General features: G+C 38.8%; 1 pseudogene across 1 annotated transcript in view; it reads right to left on the reverse strand.

Moving 5' to 3' along the window:
* Positions 1-17247, reverse strand: part of LOC309972882 (transmembrane protein 180-like) — a 33214-nt pseudogene that overhangs the window by 10650 nt on the left and 5317 nt on the right. The window contains exons 4-6 of the transcript in view: positions 13498-13648; positions 11233-11316; positions 7859-7981 (exon numbers count right to left, since the gene is read on the reverse strand). The product of the transcript in view is annotated as a transmembrane protein 180-like (transcript). The remainder of the gene's footprint in view (positions 1-7858; positions 7982-11232; positions 11317-13497; positions 13649-17247) is intronic.

The following is a 17247-nucleotide window of genomic DNA, read 5'->3' on the forward strand; positions in this document are numbered from 1 at the left end:
GGACCCTCGGGGGTTTGGAGGATCAGCGGGGGAATGCGGCTAGGGTTTCCCCTGCCCAGTCAGGCCCCGGGGAAGCCTGCTGGGGTACCAGGCCGGGTCCTCCGCCCTCCGGGGCTCCCTCTGGCCGCGTGGATCCTGAGGGTGTGCGAGGGAGGTGGGAGGAAGGGGAGGGGAGGGGAGGGAAGAAGAGGAGAGGCAAAGTGGGAGGGGCCCTTGGGACCGGGGAGGGAATGCAGTTTGCATTTCCCCTGCGCACACAGGCCCCAGGACGCCTGCTGGGCTCCCAGGCCAGGTCCTCCAGCTTCTGGGGTCCCCTCGGGCGACATGGGTCCTAGGGGTGTAGGGGTAGGGGGAAGAAGAGGAGAGGCAGACAGGGAGGGACGCTCCAGGATCAGAGGATCATGGGGAATGCACCTAGGGTTTCCCCTGCCCACTTGGGTCTGGTGAGCCTGCTGGGGTCCCAGGCCTGGTCTTGCGCCCTCAGAGGCCCCATCCAGTCACATGGGTCCTAGGGGCGTGGGGCCGGGGGGGCAAGAAGAGTAGAGGCGAACGGGGAGGGACCCTCTGGGATCAGAGGATTGGAGGGGAAGCGTGGCTAGCGTTTCCCCCACCCACTTGGGCCCAGGGAGCCTGCCGAGGTCCTGGGCCTGATCATCCACACTCCAAGGCCAGAGGCACTCCAGGGCCCCTCCGGCCGTGCTGAGCCTAGACCCCACCTCTCCCTAAACCCCGCCCCTGCCTAAGCCCCGCCCCCCCACAGCCAAGGCCTCTGCCAGCCTTTTTTTTTCCTTTTTTGGTTCTGTTTTACCTTCCAGTTGTTGTTTCATCTATATTTTTATTTTTTCTAACATATCTGTTCGTTTTCTAATCTTATTTTATTTTTTTACCTTTTGTTCTTGCTCTGCTCCTTTTTTTTTCTTTTCTTTTCTTTCTTTTTGGCCACCCCACGTGGCTTGCGAGATCTTGGTTCATGGGCCGGGGGTCAGGCCTGAGCTCCTGTGGTGGGAGCTCCAAGTCCAAACAACTGGACTAACGGAGAACCTCAGACCCCAGGGAATATTAATCAGAGTGAGGTCTCCCGGACATCCTCATCTCAGCACCAGGACCCAGCTCTACCCAACAGCCTACACACTCCAGTGCTGGAAGCCTCAGGCCAAACAACCACTAAGACAGTAACACAGTCCCACGCATCAAAAAAAAAAAAAAGAAAAGAGATGACAAAAAAAATATATTACAGACGAAGGAGCAAGGTAAAAACCTACAAGACCAAATAAATGAAGAGGAAATAGGCAACCTACTTGAAAAAGAATTCAGAGTGGGGCTTCCCTGGTGGTGCAGTGGTTAAGAATCCACCTGCCAATGCAGGGGACACGGGTTTGAGCCTGGGTCTGGGCAGATCCCACATGCTGCAGAGCAACTAAGCCCGTGCACCACAACTACTAAGCCTGTGCTCTAGAGCCCATGATCCAAAACTACTGAGCCCGTGTACCACAACTACTGAAGCCCGCGTGCCTAGAGCCCATGCTCTGCGACAAGAGAAGCCACCGCAATGAGAAGCCTGCGCACTGCAATGAAATAGTAGCCCCCACTGGCTGCAACTAGAGAAAGCCCGTGCACAGCAACGAAGACCCAATACAGCCAAAAATAAATAAATAAACAAAAATAAATAAATAATTTTTTAAAAAATTCAGAGTAATGATAGTAAAACAAAACAAAAACAAAACAAAACAAAAAACTAAGAATAGAACCACTGTCTGACCCAGCAATCCCACTACTGGGCATATACCCTGAGAAAACCATAATTCAAAAGGACACATGTACCCCGATGTTCACCGCAGCACTATTTACAATAGCCAGGACATGGAAACAACCTCAATGACAGATGAATGGATAAAGAAGATGTGGTACATGTACATATATATAATGGAATATTACTCAGCCATAAAAAGGAACAACATTGGATCATTTGTAGAGATGTGGATGGACCTAGAGTCTGTCATACAGAGTGAAGTAAGCCAGAAAGAGAAAAAAATATATCGTATATTAATGCATATATGTGGAATCTAGAAAAATGGTACAGATGTACCTATTTGCAGGGCAGGAATAGAGATGTAGAGAATGAACATTTGGACAAAGAGGGGGGAAGGGGAGGGTGGGACAAATTGGGAGATTAGGATTGCCATATATACACTACCATGTGTAAAATAGATAGCTAGTGGGAACATGCTATAAAGCACAGGAAGCTTAGCTCGGTGCTCTGTGATGACCTAGATGGGTGAGATGGGGTGGGTGGGAGGGAGGTCCAAGAGGGAGGGGATATAGGTATACATATCGCTGATTCACTTAATCGAACAGCAGAAACTAACACAACCTTGTAAAGCAATTATACTCCAATAAAATAAAAATCTTCAATGACTTCCTTTACCTACAGTAGTCTTACCCAAATTACAGCATCTGTACTCCTGGTAGTACATGTGATGATTTTCAAATGATACACAATAGTTCTTGTTATTTTAATGGTTAACTATTTTAATTGTGTTAGAAAAAGTGAAACCCACCAAATGAATGTTTTCATGTATACTTTTTATTATTTTTTAGTTTTTTAAAAATTTATTTATTTTTGGCTGCATTGGGTCTTCGTTGCTGTGCGCCGGCTTTCTCTAGTTGCGGTGAGCAGGGGCTATTCTTCATTGCGGTGCACGGGCTTCTCATTGCGATGGCTTCTCTTGTTGGCCGGGCTTCAGTAGTTGTGGCATGCGGGCTCAATAGTTGTGGCTTGCAGGCTCCAGAGCACAGGCTCAGTAGTTGTGGCGCACGGGCTTAGTCGTTCCGCGGCATGTGGGAGCTTCCCAGACCAGGGCTCGAACCCGTGTCCCCTGCATTGGCAGGCGGATGCTTAACCACTGCACCAACAGGGAAGCCCTACTTTTTAAATAATTTAATTTAATTTAATTTTGTTTCTTTTCTTGGCTGCGCTGGGCAACATGCAGAGATCTTAGTTCCCTGACCAGTGGTCAAACCCGTGCCCTCTACAGTGGAAGTAAGGAGTCTTACCACTGGACCACCAGGGAAGTCCCAATTTAACTTTTATTAAAGTATAGTTGATTTACAATGTAGTGTTCGTTTCAGGTATACAGCAAAGTGATTCAGTTATACATATATATCACGGATACTTTTGCTTATGACCAGATTTTTTTAAGTTTGTGATTTAAAATAAATTTAAAGAAAAATATTAAATAAATAATAGTACAGAGAGAACTCATATAACGACAGTTAAAAAGTCATCACATTTGGGACACCCTGATGTATAGGATTAAGAAAATTTAAATGCAGCATCACCCCCTGACCTTTCCAGCTTCACCTCCCTCCAGCTACCATCAAGCACAATATACCATATGTTACTAAACTACAGGTTTCCCATGTCTTAACTCCCCTCATTCATCTATTCTCTCACAGCAGCCAGAGGGATGCTGTTAAAAGATAAGTCAGGGCTTCCCTGGTGGCACAGTGGTTGAGAATCTTCCTGCTAATGCAGGGGACATGGGTTCGAGCCCTGGTCTGGGAGTATCCCACATGCCACGGAGCAACTAGGCCCGTGAGCCACAACTACTGAGCTGCGCATCTGGAGCCTGTGCTCCGCAACAAGAGAGGCCGCGATAGTGAGAGGCCCGTGCACCGCGATGAAGAATGGCCCCTGCTTTCCACAACTAGAGAAAGCCCTTGCACAGAAATGAAAATCCAACACAGAAAAAATAAATTAATTAATAAACTCCTACCCCCAATATCTTCTAAAAAAAAAAAAGATAAGTCAAATCATGTCATTACTGTGCTCAGAACTCTTCAGTCAGAATGCTTTTATTTCTAGGAGATGTAAGCTAAACTATAAGGTGTACATAAGCTATAAGATGTATGATATGCTACTATATCTGCAACTTAACCTTAAAATGGTTCAGAGGACAAAATACATACATACACATAAATACAGATAAAGCTAATATGGCACAATGTTAAAACTGTTAAACCTAAGAAATGGGTGCATGGATTTTCCCTGTATTTTTCTTTCAATATCTTTTGTGTTTAAAATTTTTCATAATAAAAAGAAGTTGTGAGGAAAAACAAAATGATTGATATATAGATAGAGGGATGGATACCTTGATCAATATGTGTTAAAACCAATATAGTAAGATATAAATAGTTGAATATAGGTGGTGAATATATGTCTTCACTGTATAAATTATCCAAATTTTTTGTATATTTGAAAATATTTATAATATAAATATGCAGGGAGTTGTGAGAAAAACTTTAAAAAATAAATGCTTATTTATGTAGAAAATCCAAAAGAACCAACAACAGAAAAGCAACAAAACAATTCCTAGAACTAACAAGCATTTATAGCAAGGTTATAGGATATAAGGTTAATATACAAAAATTAATTGCTTTCCTATATATCAGCAATGGAACTTGAAACTAAAAGTATTATACCATTTACATTAGGACCCACCAAAATGAAATAGTTAGGCATAAATCTAACAAAATATGAAAGAAATCAAAGATGAACTAAATAAATGGAGAGATTCCAAGTTCACGGATAGGAAGACTCAATATTGTCAAGATTTTAGTTCTTCCTAACTTGATCTATAGATTCAACACAAGCCCTAACGAAATCCCAGAAGACTATTTTGTGGCTATCAAAAAACTGATCCTAAATTTTACATGGAAAGGAAAGAGATCAAAAACAGCCAATACAACACTGAAAAAAGCCAAAGTCAATGCACTGATATTACCTGACATCGAGAGTTACTATAAAGCTACAGTAATAAGACACTGTGTTGTATCTATATGAGATGATGGATGTTCATGAAACTCACTGTGATAATCATTTCATGTGGTATGTGAGTCAAATCATTATGCTCTGCACCTTAAACTTATACAGCGCTGTATGTCAATTATATCGCAATAAAACTGGAAGAGAGGGAATTCCCTCGTGGTCCAGTGGCTAAGACTCTGTGCTCCCAATGCAGGGGGCCCAGGTTAGATCCCTGGTCAGGGAACTAGATCTCACATACCACAACTAAGAGTTCGTATGACACAACTAAGAGCCCACATGCCACAACTAAAAGATCCCACGTGCCGCAACGAAGATCCTGCATGCTTAACTAAGACCCAGCGCAGCCAAATAAATAAATAAATATTTTTAAAAAAAAACTGGAAGAGAAAAAATACATTGTGATTTTGGCAAAAGAATAGACAATTAGATCAATGGAGTACAATGGAGAGGCCAGAAATAGTCCCACATAAATACAGTCAACTGATCTTTGACCAAGGAGCAAAGGCAATAAAATGTCTTTTCAACAAACGATGTTAGAACAACTAGACATCTACATGCCAAAAAATGAATCTAGAAACAGACCTTGTACCCTTTACAAAAATTAACTCAGAATGGGTCACAGAACTAAATGTAAAATGCAAAACTATAAAATTCCTAGAAGATACACTAGGAGAAAATCTAGGTGTCACTGACTTTTTAGATATAACATGAAAGGCACAATACATGAAAGAAATCATTGATAAGCTAGACTACATTAAAATTAAAAACTTCTGCTCTGCCAAAGACACTGTCAAGAGAATGACAAATCACCAACTGGGAGAAAATATTTGCAAAAAGTATATCTAACAAAGGACTGATATCCAAAATACACAAAGAAATCTTACAACTCAAGAATAAGAAAACTAAGGACCTGATTTAAATATGGGCAAAAGACCTGAAGAGACACCTCACCAAAGACATACAGATGGCACATAAGCATATGAAAAGATGTTCCAGATCACATGCCATTAGGGACTTCCAAATTAAAACAAGATACCACTATACACCTATTGGAATGGCCAAAATCCAGAACAATGACAACACCAAAAGCTGATGACGATGTGGAGAAACAAGAACTCCCATTTCTTTTCCGGTGAGATTTCAAAATGGTATAGTCACTTTGGAAGACAGGTTGGAAGTTTCTTAGGAAAGGAAACATACTTTTATAATATGATCCAGCAATTGTGTTCCTTGGTCTTTACCCAAAGGAGTTGAAAACTTATGTTCACACAAAAACCTGCACATGATGTTTATAGCAGCTTTATTCATAATTGTCAAAACTTGGAAGCAACCAAGATGTCCTTCAGTAGGTGAATGAATAAACAAACTGTGGCACATCCAGACAATGGAATATTATTCAGTGCTAAAAAGAAATGAGCTATCAAGCCATGAAAAGAAATGGAGGGATCTTAAATGCATATTACTAAGTGAAAGAAGCCAATCTGAAAAGGTATGATTCCAACTATATGACATTCTGGAAAAGGCAAAACTATGGAGACGGTAAAAAAAAAATCAGTAGTTGTCAGGGTTGGTGGGAAGGAGGGATGGATAGGCAGAACACAGAGGATTTTTAGGGCAGCGAAGACACACGTCATTATACATTTGTCAAAACCCACAGAATGTGTAACACCAAGCACGAACCCTAGTGTAAACCATGGACTTGGGTGATAAGGATGTAGGTTCATGGATTATAACATTTGTACCACTCTGGTGCGGGATGCTGAGAGTGGAGGAAGCAGTTCGTGGGAAGGCAGAGAATTTACAGGAACTCTGTGTACTTTCTGCCCAGTGTTGTTGTGACCCTACGACTGCTTTAAAAAATAATGTCAAGTAAACAAATGAATAAATCCTCCACTGCCTCACCATCACCATTTACCTCATAGTGAAGCCAAGGTAACAAAGGAGGGCTGCAAGGATCTATGGGATTTGTTCACTCTGCTCCAGTCATGCTGGCAGCCTCCTCGGCAGACCTAGTGCCAGGCATGTTGCACTCAGTGCTTCTGCACTCATTGTGCTTTCTGCCAGGAACACTCTTCCCAAAGAGCACCCTGGTTCCCTCCCACCTTCCCTCAGGTCTTTATTCAAATGTCATCTCCTTGGCGGTGAGGCCTTCCCATCACCTTATTTAAAAATGCAGCTTTCCCCAAGCCTTCCTCTTCTTCTTGTTTTATTTTTCTCCAGAGGACTTCTCACCAACTAACATACTATGTATTTTACTTAGCTAATTTCTTGTCTGCCTGCCTCCCTCCCACTAGAATGTAAGCTGTGTGAGGGCAGAGGCTTCTGTGGTTTTGTTCCCCTGTTGTTCATTGCCTTATCACTGAGCCTAGGATGTGGTAGGCTCTCAACAACGTTTGTTGAGTGAGTAAATGAATACCTTAGTGAGAGTTCTCTCATGCTTCTGGATATCTGCCATGCTGTATTCTCTGCCTGCAATGACATTCCTCTGTGTTCAGAAGAGAAAAATCCCACTCAGCCTCCAAAATTCAGCTCAAGAAACCCTTCTTTTGCAAAGGGCTCCCTGACTTTAGGCAGACAGAGGCAGGAACCTCTTCCCTGCATTACCACAGTGCCCATTATCACCAAAGGCTGGTGGGGCCTTACACAGTGCTTCACAATCTGTGGGGCTTTGGAGTCTCCTTATTCATCTTGTATGCCCAGAACCTTTGAACCTAGCAGATAACAGCAGGCCCTCAGAAACATTTGTGGAATGAAATAATAAATGAGTGAATGACTTAGAAAAGCAATCAGTATGTAGCTTAGTGTGAATTACATAGACATTTGTAGCATACATAATTTAAAGAATACCCTTAAAGATATTCCTATTGAAGTTCCTTTGACATGAATACTTTTTATTGTAGTTTACGCAAGATCTATAAATTAATGACTAATAATGCCCAAAGTCTAAGATACTGCCTACTAATCAATGTAAAAGGCTGAGTTCGCTTTTATATTTCTATTACGTTACTTCAAAGCAATTTTTTTCTCTACCTTTTGTTTGGGTTTCCATATCCATACTGGTTTAGCCTAGAGAGTATCATCATGGGAGCTAAAGACTGAGCAGGTTTGGTAAATAAAGCATTGACGCCAAAGGCCATTGAGGAAAGGGGTGACCTGGAACAGAAAAAAGTAGCATGTGCCTACATCACACACAAATCACATGTGTGTATATATGTACATGTATATACATATATATGTATACGAGTATCAAGGACCTTTTGGCTATTAAGTCCTCCTTGAGCCTAAATAGACAATAATAGAAATAGTTTAAAAGATGCTAACCATCATCTGATAATGCAGGGTTGCCACAAACATGCATCGAGCAAGTCTGTTGGAGCCATTTTTCCAATGGAATTTGCTCACTTTGTGTCTCTGTGTCACATTTTGGTAATTCTTGCAATATATCAAACATTATCATTATTATTACAGTAAGTCCCCTACATACAAACGATTTCTGTTCCAAGAGCGCGTTCGTAAGTCTAATTTGTTCTTAAGTCAAACAAAGTTAGCCTAGGCACCCAACTAACACAATGGGCTATATACTGCTGCCTTTACACTTGCTTCTGGACATCCTGGGCTTGAAATAAAGATACTGTACTACTGTACTCTATAGAGTACTGTACAGTAAAGTACACAAAAGCACAACCACTTGTAGCGGATGTACGCACATGACAACGTATGCCAGACATGTGAACTAACTTATGTGATTGGACATGCGAATGCATGTTCGCATCTTTGAAAGTTCACAACTTGAAGGTTCATTTGTAGGGGACTTACTGTATATTTGTTATGGTGATCTGTGATCTTTGATGTTACTATTGTAGTTGTTTGGACATTTCATTTTTCAGCAATAAAGCATTTTTAAATTAATGTATGTACATTTTTTAGACATAATGCTATTACACACTTAATATACTACACTATTGTATGAACATAACTTTTATATGCACTGGAAAACCAAGAAATATGTGACTTGCTTTATTGCAATATTTGCTTTATTGCAGTGGTCTGGAACTGAACACACAATATGTCCAGTACCAATATGTATTATTTCATTTAAGCTCCGCAACAATCCCATGAGGAAGATATTATCACTCCTATTTTCGGGATGGGAGGACAGACTAACTTGTCCATAGTCACACAGCTAGCAACTAGTAGAACTGGGATTCATACTTAAGTCTTTCTGCCCAAATTTTATAAAGGATTACTTTAACATGTTCTCTGTAAGAATCCTGCCATATCATTTTTTGATAATTTAGTTACGTCACATAAAATAAATCAAGTGCATTGACTGAGTAATCTGAAATTTTGTCGTATTTCAACTAATGATGGAAACCTTGCAACTAAAGAAGAAGAGAAGAAAAAGGGGAGGTGAAGAAAGGGAAGAAAAAAAGAAAAGGAAAGGAAAGAAGGGAAAAGATGAGGCCAGAGAATTGGAAGATTGCTTTGATGGTAAGAGCTTGAGATTCATTCCCAGTTCTTCAATCTGCTGGTTACATTACCTTGGGAAAGTTAACCCCTCAAGAGTTTTAGTTTCCTGAAAATGGCGATAATTATGATTTCATGATAATATAATAATACAACTGCTGTCTGTATCCTCCACTAGACCGTCAGTGCCATAAAGGCAAGGGTTACATCTGCTTTGGCTCCCTGCATTAAGTTCTTATCTGACCTGATCAGGATGACAGTTGACTGAAGCCAAAAAATCATTTTCAGAAGATAAGACATTGACCATTCTATTTCAACTTAACTATACTCATTCACCAACCTTTTCTTTAAGTACAAGTCCACTGATGAAAGGGTTGTGCCATCTTTCTGGCATGTATAGTATCCATAGGATATGATCTATGGTTTCTACTATCAGTTATAGAGAGAACCTAAAGTTGTTCACAAGGCAATCTAAGAACAGAATACCTTTAGATTTTTATGACTTTTCCCCAAAACATTTACAGTTCTCATCACATCAGATTTGATAGTAATTTTTTTACACTTAATCTTTATCAAGTCTTTCTAAAGCATTCAACTTAGTTTTCATAGAAATAACTTTCATTTCATACTTATATTTCCTAAGTTTATAAAATATAAGTGTAATTAAGTGTTGTAATTATAATAACAATTGCATCTGACATTAACCAATTTGAAACAAAAAGTACTGACTCTTGGTAAGGATATAACTTATGGGAGCAGAAAAGCACATGTGTCTTCAAGAGTAGCCATTCAGTCAGAAGCATACAGCATGTGCATAGGAGAGAGTATGTTTTAGAAAGGATCTGTTACAAGACCTGCTGTATTGTATCCCCAGCACTGACCACAGTGCCTGACATATAGGAGGCAATCAATAAATATTTGTTGAGTCAATAATTCTACCACGCATGGCTGGTGTGTGACTTGAATGAGCAAAAGCCATACAGTGCTTACACACATTGGCATTTGATAAATGTCAGTGCCCTTCCCTTTCCATCTGTTTGAGGCATTTTATTCATTTGTACCCAGTCTCATTCAAAAAGAATTTGAGGGTTATAAGATGTTTACTGATGTTTCTTCTTGTTAACTTATTCATTTTTTTAAAAAGTGATTTGAGCCGGTCATTTTTCTAGGCACTTAGGGACACAGTCCTGAACCTTAAGGAGCTCACCACCTTGCTCATCACTCCAAATATGACTTAGCAACAAACCCTGAAACAGGAAAGAAATTATATAAGGAAGAAATCACCAAGCTGGATTGGCAAAGCTTCCTTCAATTTAAGTTGTATTAAAAAAAAAAAGCCATGCAGTTTCTACAAAGCTAATAAAGACTATGCCAGTCTTCAAATAATACAGTCCTCTCTAATCCATAAAATAGGGCACATATCACAAAATATTTGCCCATCAAGTGAATTTTATAGCTGATCTAAAGCATTTATAATAACCATACCAAGGAACAAAGTCTCTCATCATCAGCTTACACTTTTTCAAGTAAAAGAGGATAAGACGGACTTTGATTTTCAATTTTAATTCTTGTGATGTCACAGGGCGAAGGTCATTTTGCCTGATCATCCAGTGTCATAATGCATATGGCAATATTATAACATAAAGCTATCTGAGGTTTCACTTTGGTTTCTGAGATTTAACCTTGTTGTAGCACTGGCTGTGTGAAGCTGATGGATAAAAAATTATGATGTCCTTTCAAAAGCAGAGAAAACTTGCCCAGGGTGAACAATTATGAATATCCTGTATGTTCTGCTCTCTGATTCCCAATGATGCCTCTTATGGTCATCTTTCAGTTACGTGGTTTGTAATGGCAATGTAACTGAGATATGGAGACTCTGATAGGTGCTGCCTCCATGTGATATTTTTATAGCTAATATTTGAAAAAATATTACTTACTGCCAATTGAACTTCAGTAAATCTGCATTGACCATGTCAGCTAGTGGCAGATTAAATGAGCAAAAAGAAGCTTGCACAATCACCCTAGAAACAATTTTAAATACACAAATGAAAATTCTATAACTAGGAGGCACAGATTTGTTTAAAAACCAAACAACAAATAAAAGTAGACATTCGGTTTGCAAAAAGGAAAAATGAAATAATATACTACAAAAGTAAACATATATTAGGCACACGCTTCTATCCTCCCAAAATATATCTATGAATATATAATTCTCATTTAAAAATAAAATAACTACATTTTGAAAAATTTACTATGCTTTTTCCTCATTCCCAGATGACTGCTCATTAAATCTGCTTAAATTACGGATAGGTTCTAAAGAACAAAACATGCCATGAAATTCATCAGACATTTTTTCTCTTTATTTTTCCTTTTTTTCCCTTTTATTTCCTATAGTTGATCTGCCTTAATTAAAATGAACTTTCTAGCTTTATGAGCATGGTAATAATGACATGGTGCTTTTCTGGTTTATATTTTAAACACCATAAATATTTTGTAAACTGCACAATAAAACAGAAGAAATGAGAATCCATTCTCTCTCTTTCACATAAACATATAACTTTTAAAATTATCTTTGATAACAGAAGGCAAATATAGCAGATATTTTAAATTTTTTTCAGTTTAAATTTATAATCTACTACTTATGTTTGCTAATTCTTTACCATAAGCTAAGGGAAGGTAGATTATCTTCTTATATTTCTTTTGCACAATCTTTATCCCATGCAAAAAAAAATGAGCTAAGTAAAATATTATATATAAGTAGTAAGTATTTAATAACATAAATTCCAATATATGAAAGGACATATAACATTTTAATTATGATAGAAGAATAAAAATGGAGGGATGGTTTAAGTAAAAAAAAAAGCAAACAAAATTTTTTATTCTAAAAATCTCTATCAAGATGTCCTTTTAAATATGATATAGCCAAGGCCACTATTGTAGATTTATAGAATAGCTATCTATGTGGGGTTCTAACATCTTGAAGTTTCACAGAGATTCAATCCTTTGGGTTAATTAGTATACTCTCCGTTACCAATGTATTCAAAATGCAAGTAAGTCTTCATGAAAATTTTCTCAAATTGTTCCAGCAGGGACCTGGAGTCGGATTTATTAATTCATTCACCCAAAACACATTTTCTAAGGACCAACTATTTGCAGGAACTATAGTAGATAATGGGGCCACAGTAATAAGAAACTAGACCTTATTCATAATAAGCTCAGTCCAGTGGGAGCCACAGACAATCACAGACAGGGGGATAAGTGCTACAGCAGAGATAAGCACAGGGCATTGGGGTCATGTAGGAGGGACAATCAATCCAGATGAGGAAATAGAGGAAGGCTTTCCAGAAAACACATCCCTGAGCTGCAGCCTAAAGAAACACTAGGAGAGAGCCATATAAGAAACAGTGAAAGCTCTCCAGGCACAGAATGCTGCATGTTAGACATGGAGGTGTTGAATCAGGCACTGCAAAATGTTTCTCTATGGCAGGGAGTTCACTCTAAGTGGAGGAGTAACAAGAAATGAGGATAAAGGGTAAACAGGGCCTGCATAACAAAGGACCTCATATGTCATTATTTGCATTATATCCTGCAAGTAATGAGAAGCCACTTAAGATTGTTAAGCAATGGAATGACACGTTACTCTAGAAGCAATATGGAAGAAGGGGTTGGAGGGACTGGGGACTAGAGGCAAGGGGACCATGTGGGAGGCTATATGGAAATCCAGGTAAGAGATGATGAGGACCTGAGCTAAAGGAATGGCAGTGGAAACAGAGAAGGGATGGATTCAGGACATATTAGGGAGCTAAAACTACTAATAATTGGTAGCTTATTGGATGTAGGAGACAAGAAAGAGATGGCAAAGACAACTTCTCAATCTCTGACGCGGGCAACTAGAAAGATGGTAGAGCCATTTCTCAAGATGGCAAAGGCAAAGAACATCTTCTGGGGACAAGATTATTATTTGGCAGCAGCGTTTACTAAATGATGCCCTTTAATAGGTTACAAAGAGGTGCTTAACTTTACCACAAAATTTAGCATTAGAAGTCTCTGCAAAAAAGGAGTTCACATTCAATTTGACAGAAAGGTATAATGACTGCCTAGAAATGAATACTAAACACATTTCAGATCAAAGATGTTTCACTGCTTGAAAGGAAATGGCAAGACCTACTGTAATTTTGGGACTGGCACCGGCATTTACTTACATGATAAAAGTGAGATAACGAGCCAAAAAATAATAGTATTGCTGTCCAAGAAGTAACATGACAATGGAGCCTGTTCCTTCTAGGTAGAACGCAAATAAGATACATAGTAACCGAACTTCCTCAGCCGGGACTGGCTGACAAGTACGAGGCCCTGAAATGGAAGCAGATCGGCGTCGCGTTAAGATGGAATCCCATGAATTATGCTTATTCTTCCTGACAACGAAATACACGTTCTCAGCCAAAGATAAATTTGCTTCTGAATTATAACATCAGTTGAAACACACAACTAATACTATCTCTCATGGTTAGAAATGTTATTATCCATTGATATCCATAAAAGTTGACCAATATTCTATAAATAACAAGGAAACAGCTATTATTTCCTATAAAATGAACAAAGTGAGAAACAGTTTCATACATTTTTATTTTCACACTAACATGAGGTTTTACTAAAACCAACTATGAAAGAACCATCACTTAGAAACAACAAGCATTGCTTTATTGTAATGTGAAAAGGCCAGCTCAAATCTAAAATAAATTCAGATTTTAAAATTTGGGATTAAAGCCCAGAATTCACCTAGCACACAGTAGTAAATAGTTAAATGAATATCTTACTATTCTTCTTGCTGTAATATGTCTGAAATGTACTTTCTTAATCCTAAAATCAAGCACCAGAGATAAACAATAGTTTATGATTCTATCTACATTTCTTCTGGTTGTGTTTCCTGCCTAATCTTACATATTTGCATAATTCTACTCGATTCATGTTAAGAGCTCAATCACATTTTTTTACTGCATTTCTTGCTACCAATGAAAAAGTTCATTGTTCTAGACCAAAAAGTTAGTGCTAAATATATGTATGTACATTAACAAAGATTAAAAGATCCTCTTTGTTTTCAGTTTTAAGAAGTATATCATTTAGCCCTGAACTGTTTTCACTAACCAAATGTGCGTACATTACAATTAGAGGAGAATTTTCAATGATGTAATACCAATATTCTTTAACAAAAATAAGGGGTTTTCCCCCGACTGATTTTTTTGGTTTAATTCTGTACTTTCAAGGAACAAGAGCGCTTTTTTTTTTAATATTAAAACAATGGCTCAGTGATTGATGGGATCCAAGGCATTTCTTAGAGTTCTATAAGGTAAAGTATGTAAAACACCCCAGCAAGCCCCCTTATATTCCTATATTTAATAATAATATTGTAAATTCACACAGTTCCACATATTGAAATGAAGCTTCTTGTTTTCAACCTCTAATACATAAATACTATACAAAATATAAGAAAGTAATAATGTAAGAAATATGTGGCAAAGTGGAAAGAGAAAGATTTTGAAATCAGATGTCCCTAGGTTTGAATTCCAGCTTTGCCACTTTTATCAGCTGTTCATTCATAGACAAGTTACTTTACCTAAGAGGCATTTCCTCCCACTAGCACTCCCTCCCCTTCTCTGTCTCTGTCTCTCTCATCATATAAAGTACTTAATAATTGTTCCTTATTACTTTTCTGTCCAATGTAAAAAGATATGAGCCAGGGACTTCCCTGGCGGCACAGTGGTTAAGAACCCGCCTGCCAATGCAGGGGACATGGGTTCGATTCCCTGGTCTGAGAAGATCCCACATGACACGGAGCAACTAAGCCCGTGCGCCACAACTGCTGAGCCTGCGCTCTAGAGCCCGCAAGCCACAACTGCTAAGCCCGTGCACCACAACTACTGAAGCCCGCGTGCCCAGAGCCGGTGCTCCGCAACAAGAGAAGCCACTGCATTGAGAAGCCCGTGCACCGCAACGAAGAGTAGCCCCCAACTCGAGGCAGCTAACGAAAGCCCGCGTGCAGCAACAAAGACCCAATGCAACCAAAAATAAATAAGTAAAATTAAATTAAAAACCATTATCTTAAAAAAAAAGATAGGAGCCAATGATGAGTAATATAACGACAAAAAAAGAGACTACTTTTTCTTTTGCTAAAGTAAAGCCTTCTACAAACTGAGGGTTTTGGCTCTCCATTCATGTGTTTATTGAGTAGAAGCTTGTGAATAATGTGTCCCAGAACAAGTGTTGGCAAACAAATGCCAAAGAAGCCTAAATCCAAACAGAGATAAAGGCAATGCTGTGCTTATAGTGAAAGTTTAATAAATATTTGCTGCACTGAGATTTAATAAAAGCTAACATTTCTAGAGTGTTTATTTTGTGCCAGGAACCATTTTAAGTACTTTGTATGTCTTAATTCATTTAATCCTCATAATAATTCCAATCCGTAGGTACCATTTTTATTCTCATTTTACAGAGAAGGAAACTGAGACACAGAGAGCTTCAGTAACTTCCCCAGGGTCAGACAGCTAATAAGTGGGGAGGCAGACTTCTCCCTGGCAGTCTCCATGCTCCTAACCCATTTACTATTCTGCCTCTTGGAGGGGAGTGGGATGTGGAAGAGTCACAGACTGATTAAAACAGTTATTAGAGAGAAAAAGCACTTGCTCATTCTTTTCTCCTTTCATTTATTCAATTCCTCAAAAAGAAAGCCACTGGGAAGAGAGCCAGAGAAAATGAAAATACAGTGCTTAGCCTTCGTTACCAAAACCAACAGGTATTGTGTTAAAGTGACTTAGCCACATAAATAACAACAAATTCCAACAAGCTGTCATTTTTTTTACCCCAATAATTTATACGTGTCACTTCTTTAGAAATTAAGAATAAAATTTAAGGCAACTTAGGATTTCCACTTTATAATGATTTTTTTATTGAGATCAACAGAAATTCTTATGTTAGTGTGAAGGCTTGAGAAAAATGATCGTTGAAATCTTTTGGCTATACTTCTCTTAAAATTTAATAGCCAAGAGAGACTGGGAGAAAATATTGCTGAACATATATCCAACAAAGCACCTTTACTGAGAATACATAATATATTGAATATATAAAGTACTCTTACAATTCAACAATATACAATTCACTTACAAAATAATTAAAGATTTAAACAAATAATTCACCAAAAAGATATATGGGTGGCAAGTAAGCACATTAGAAGATGCTCAAGGGCTTCCCTGGTGGCACAGTGGTTGAGAGTCTGCCTGCTGATGCAGGGGACAGGGGTTTGTGCCCTGGTCTGGGAAGATCCCACATGCCACGGAGCGGCTGGGCCCGTGAGCCATGGCCGCTGAGCCTGCGCGTCCGGAGCCTGTGCTCCGCAACGGGAGAGGCCACAACAGTGACAGGCCTGCGTACCACCAAAAAAAAAAAAAAAGATGCTCAACATCATTAGCAGTCATTAGGAAAATGCAAATCAAAACTACAATAAGATACTGCTACACATCTACTAGTATAGCCAAAACTAAAAAGCCTGATATAATATTGATGAGAATGTGGAGGAACTGGAAAACTTATACATGATTGGGAGGAATGTAAAATGGTACAACCACTTTGGAAAACAGTTTGTCAGTGTCTTTAAAAGTTAAACATTTACCTACCATGCAGTTCAGCCATTCTACTCCTAGGGGTTTACCCAAGAGAAAGGAAAGCATATGTCCATACAAAGATTGACATGTATACACTGATGTGTATAAAACTGATGACTAATAAGAACCTGCTGTATAAAAAAATAAATAAAAATTAAATTAAAATTTATCTAAAAAAAAAAAGACACAAAATTTCACAGCAGCTTTATTTGTAATAGCCCCAAACTGGAAACAACCAAATGCCCATTAAAAAGTGAATAGGTAAACAAACTGTGGTATATCCACACAATGGAATAT

The sequence above is a fragment of the Leucopleurus acutus genome (genome assembly GCF_964270905.1).
Source record: "Leucopleurus acutus genome assembly, chromosome: 16".
Taxonomy (NCBI): Eukaryota; Metazoa; Chordata; class Mammalia; order Artiodactyla; family Delphinidae; genus Leucopleurus; species Leucopleurus acutus.